We start from the raw sequence: 5527 nt of genomic DNA, 5'->3' as shown, positions 1-5527 counted from the left end.
AGTGAATAAAAAATGCATAGTTTTATGATTTTGTTGATACAATTAGAATATATATATCATGGTCAGTTTATTTGGAAGACTTTACTGATAAAACTGTTTCAATTTTTATTCATGTGAGTTCACTGCTTCTAGTTTCAGAGTATATCACCCAGAATAACAAACCGCAAGATTCAGAAAGAAACTTAGAAGTCATAATGAGTAAAACACGCACCACAATCTAATTGAAAAGACTAAAATGCAATCCAAACATGTGAATCTACAAAGAGCAAACAAATTTAAAATTATAGAAACAAATCTTACTCTTCCTACAGAATTTGTTCTCTTGGGGTTTTCCGATATTCCCAAATTGCAGTGGTTTCTCTTTGGGATCTTCCTGCTCATCTACATGATTATCCTGCTGGGGAATGGAATCATCATTCTAATCACAAAGGTTGACCCACTCTGCAAACACCCATGTACTTTCATCAACAATTTTTCTTTCCTAGAAATATGTTATGTTTCTGTCACTCTTCCTAGAATGCTTATGGATCTTTTCACACTGAAAGGAAATATTCCCTTTTTTGCCTGTGCTACACAAATGTGCCTATTTCTTATTCTGGGGGCCACTGAATGCTTCCTCCTGGCTGTGATGGCCTATGACCGGTATGTGGCCATCTGCAATCCTCTGCATTATCCTGTGGTCATGAGTCACAAGGTGTGTACCCAGCTACTAGTTGGCTCCTGGGTCATTGGAATCCCCATTCAGGTGGGGCAGACATAACAGGTTTTGTCTCTGCCCTTTTGTGAATCTAACCAAATCAATCACTTCTTCTGTGACATACCTCCACTGCTCAAATTGGCATGTGGAAACATCATTGTGAAGGAGATTGTGGTCTTTATATTTGCTGTATTTATTGTCACTGTTCCATTCATGTTGATCCTTGCATCTTACAGCAGAATCATCTCAGCCATCTTGAAGTTGTCATCAAACACAGGAAGGACCAAAGCCTTTTCCACCTGCTCTTCCCACCTTATAATTGTATTTTTATTTTATGGATCAGCTAGTATCACTTATTTAAAACCAAAGTCCAATAAGCATGAGGGGATAGACAAACCCCTCTCTCTGTTTTACACCATTTTGACTCCAATGTTCAATCCCCTGATATATAGCCTGAGGAACAAAGATGTCACAGGGGCACTGAGGAAATTATTTAGCAGATTGTTAGCACTGTGAGACAATTAAAGTCAGATAAATTGTATTTGGTTTTGTACATTTAATTAGAACATAATTTCATTTTGTGAATGAGCAAATAAACTGATCTTATTATTTCCTGTTAATCGTCTCATAATTATCTGTAGGTTCGTTAACAATATTGTGATTTTAAGCATCAGTGCTTCACCTTGCTTTATATTGGTAGAGTTTTGTCAGTCAACAAGACATGATTGTGTTTTGGCTCAGGAAAATTGTCACTCCAATCCTCTGTCCTTCTGTTCTTTAATTTATTTTTCTTCTGTCGCCTGCTTTTGGGACACTTTTTCTCCTACTGGGTTTCCTCCTCAAGCCTTCAAAGGAGGGTTTGTGCCTAGTCTTATTGTAAGTAGTTATGCAATTTTCAGCTATTTTCCCTGGGACACCTGCTCTTTTCTGAAGGGAAACAGAGGAGGAGTGGATCTGAGGGAGAGAAGAAATAGGGTGGAGGGACTAGGAGGAGCAAGGAGAGGGGAAACCGATGTCAGGATGTAATACTTGGAAAAAGAAGAAATATACACATATGTATTTTCTTCCTTCATTTCCCACACACTTAGCTCCCGCCAATGAAATGTTAAGTTCAGCATTATGACTTAATTTTTCTATATTATAAACCTTTCTATGACAAAAACTCCCCACCCTAGGCTTCCTCCAGACAATGAGAAATTATACAGAGAAAAGCCATTGCTTGCATAAACATTCAGATAAAATGTGATATAATCACCTTTGTAAGTGGTATCTGAATATTTTTAAAATGATTTTTTTCACATTGCATATTGGTTCTGTGGTGTTTATACTATTGTTAGCTTTGAAATTTTGTTTATGCTTTCTAATATTACAATATAATTTATGTTTTCTAAAGATGCTTAACAGAGGTATATTGCTAGCCCTTTACACATTTGAAAGTTTATTTCACCAAATAAAAATACCCCACTTGAAATAAATATATTACAATGTTTAATACTGTTGACTTTACAAATAAACATCTATGATAATAAATTATATCTTGACTGTATGAATAAAACACATGTGGTAGCGAATTTAATTCAATACCACAAGCAATACTATATGCACTGATTAAAGAAAATTACTCAATAATAAAGATCATAGTGTTTTTATCGATTTTTTTTGTAAAATTTATGTTATGATACATTATTTGGCTAGAGAGGAGTACTTTTCAGTATTTAAGATTTGAAGGGAAGAAACATGAGAAAAATTTTGGTGAAATGGGCATTTTGAATCTAGACTATACAAATGGTTAATCCTGAGATACACACATATTTGTCCCTAGAGGCAGTTTAAATAAGCCAGAAAATGAAAACCCATCAGAAAACTATTCCATACATAAAGCCTTATATTTCAAATATAATATATATTCTACTGGAAGAGAGTAATGCATTATATGAGCCATTTGGAAGAACTTCATCTTCTTTCCCAATCCTCTTGAAATCTAATAGCAAAATGCAGTTAACTATTGTTGAGGACTTTTTCATTAAAACTGATTTATTTATTTACTTTACATCCCAATCAAAACTTCCCTTCCCTCTTCTCCTCCCAGTCTCTCACTCACCCCCTCCCTTTCTCCTCAGAGAACTGGAGGCCTCCCAAGGATATCAACCTGCCTTGGCATATCAAGATGCAGTAGGACTGCATGTGTCTCCTACTGAGGCTAAACATGGCAGCCCAGTTAGGGGAAAGGAATTCAAAAGCAGGCAACAGAGACAGCCTCTGGTCCTGCTGTTAGAAGGTCCACAGGAAGGCCAAGTTGCACAACTGTTACATATGTGCAGAGGGCCTAGGTCTGTGCCATGAATGACCTCTCTTTGAGAGTTCAGTCTATGTGGGACCAAATGGGCCCAAGTTAGTTAATTGTGTAGATCTTCTTGTGGTGTCCTTGACCTCTCTAACTTCTTCAATCTTTGGCCCTCTCTTTCACAAGATTCCATGAGCTCTTCCTAATATTTGGCTAAAGGTCTCTGCATCTATTTTCATGAGTTTCTGGGTGAAGTTTTTCAGAGGACCATTATGCTAGGCTCTTGTCATGTGTGTCGTTCTGGGTCTGGGTTAACTCATTCAGGATGATATTTTCTATATAAATAACTCAAGAAATTGGGCACCAACAAACTAAATAACCCAGTTCAAACGGGTATAGAGCTAACAGAAAATTCTCAACAAAGGATCTCTAATGGTAGAGAAGCACTTCAAGAAATAGCTTAAAAAACTCTTAGCAGTTCAAAATTCCAATATCAAAATGTCTGGTGGGATTCAAGATAAGTTCTTTTTTTTTTTCTTTTTAAATTCCCTTTTTTCTTTTTTTTAATTTATTTGAATTTTTTAAATTTTTTTATAAATTGCACTTTATTCATGTTGTATCCCCCCATAAGTCCCTCCCTCCTCCCTCCCGATCCCACCCTCCCTCTCCTTTCTGCATGCATGCCACTCCCCAAGTCCACTGATAGGGGAGGTTCTCCTCTCCTTTCTGATCTTAGTCTATCAGTTCTCATCAAAAGTGGCTGCATTGTCCTCTTCTGGGGCTTGGTAAGGCTGCTCCCTCATCAGGGGGAGGTGATCAAAGAGCAGGCCAATCAGATTATGTCAGAGGCAGTCCCTCTTCACATTACTATGTAACCCATTTGGACACTGAAATGCCATGGGCTACATCTGTGCAGGGGTTCTAGGTTATCTCCATGAATAGTCCTTGGTTGGAATATGAGTCTCTGGGAAGTTCCCTGTGTTCAAATTTTCTTGTTCTATTGCTCTCCTTGTGGAGACTCAGTCCTCTCCAGCTCTTACTATTTCCCAATTCTTACATAAAATTCCATTCACTCTGCCCAACAGTTGGCCATCAGGCTCAGCATCTGCTTTGATAGTCTGTAGGGCAGAGACTTTCAGAGGCCCTCTGTGGCAGGTTCCTAGTTTGTTTCCTATTTTATTCTTCTGGCTTTCAGAAGCCCTCTGTAGAAGGTTCCTAGGTTGTTTCCTGTTTTCTTCTTTTTCTGATATCCATCCTCTTTGCCTTTCAGGATGGGGATTGACTGTTTTAGTTAGGGTCCTCTCTCTTTCTTAGTTTCTTTAGATGCACAGATTTAAGTGGGTTTGTCCTCTGTTGTATGTCTATATGAATGAGTATATACCATGTGTGTCTTTTTGCTTCTGGGACAACTCACTCAGGATGATCCTTTTCAGGTCCCACCATTTACCTGCAAATTTCATGATTTCCTTATTTTTCACTGCTGAGTACTATTCCATTGTATAGATGTACCACAATTTCTGCATCCATTCTTCAGTTAAGGGGCATCTGGGTTGTTTCCAGCTTCTGGCTATTACAAATAAAGCTGCTACAAACATGGTTGAGCAAATGTCCTTTTTGTGTACTTGAGCCTCTTTTGGATATATGCCTAGGAGTGGTATGGCTGGATCTTGGGGAAGCGCTATTCCTAGTTGTCTGAGAAAATGCCAGATTGATTTCCAGAGTGGTTGTACAAGTTTACATTCCCACCAGCAGTGGAGAAGGGTTCCCCTTTCTCCACAACCTCTCCAGCATGTGTTGTCACTTGAGTTTTTCATCTTGGCCATTCTCATGGGTGTAAGGTGAAATCTCAGGGTTGTTTTGATTTTCATTTCCCTAATGGCTAATGAGGTTGAGCATTTCTTTAAGTGCTTCTCTGCCATTCGATATTCTTCTACAGAGAATTCTCTGTTTAGCTTTGTTCCCCATTTTTTTAAGTGGATTACTTGGTTTGCTGCTTTGCAGCTTCTTTAGTTATTTATATATACTGGATATGAGTCCTTTGTCAGATAAAGGGTTGGTAAAGATTCTTTCCCAATCTGTAGGCAATTGCTTTGTTTTGATGATAGTGTCTTTTGCTTTGCAGAAGCTTTTTCAGTTTCATGAGGTCCCATTAATTGATTGTTGCTCTTAGAGCCTGTTCTGTTGGTGTTCTGTTCAGGAAGTTTTCTCCTGTACCAATGAGTTCTAGGATATTCCCCACTTTTTTTTTCTAGCCGATTTAATGTGTCTGGTTTTATGTTGAGGTCTTTCATCCACTTGGACTTCAGTTTTGTGCAGGGTGATAAGTATGGATCTATTTTTATTTTTCTAAATGTAGACATCAGTTGGACCAGTGCCATTTGTTGAAGATGCTATCATATTCCATTGTATGGTTTTGGCATCTTTGTAAAAAATCAGGTGTCCATAAGTGTGTGGGTTTATTTCTGGGTCCTCTGTTTGGTTCCATTGATCCACCATTCTGTTTCTATGCCAGTATCATGCAGTTTTTAAAACTGTTGCTCTATAGT

General features: G+C 38.0%; 1 pseudogene; it reads left to right on the top strand.

The window, feature by feature from the left end:
* The first annotated feature begins 235 nt into the window (after positions 1–235).
* Positions 236–1213, top strand: LOC110541299 (olfactory receptor 10AG1-like; annotated as a pseudogene).
* Positions 1214–5527: the final 4314 nt, after the last annotated feature.

The sequence above is a fragment of the Meriones unguiculatus genome, chromosome 18 (assembly GCF_030254825.1).
Source record: "Meriones unguiculatus strain TT.TT164.6M chromosome 18, Bangor_MerUng_6.1, whole genome shotgun sequence".
Lineage (NCBI taxonomy): Eukaryota > Metazoa > Chordata > Mammalia > Rodentia > Muridae > Meriones > Meriones unguiculatus.
Note: the sequence above shows the minus strand (reverse complement) of the source record. Positions and strands in the feature narration are given on the sequence as shown.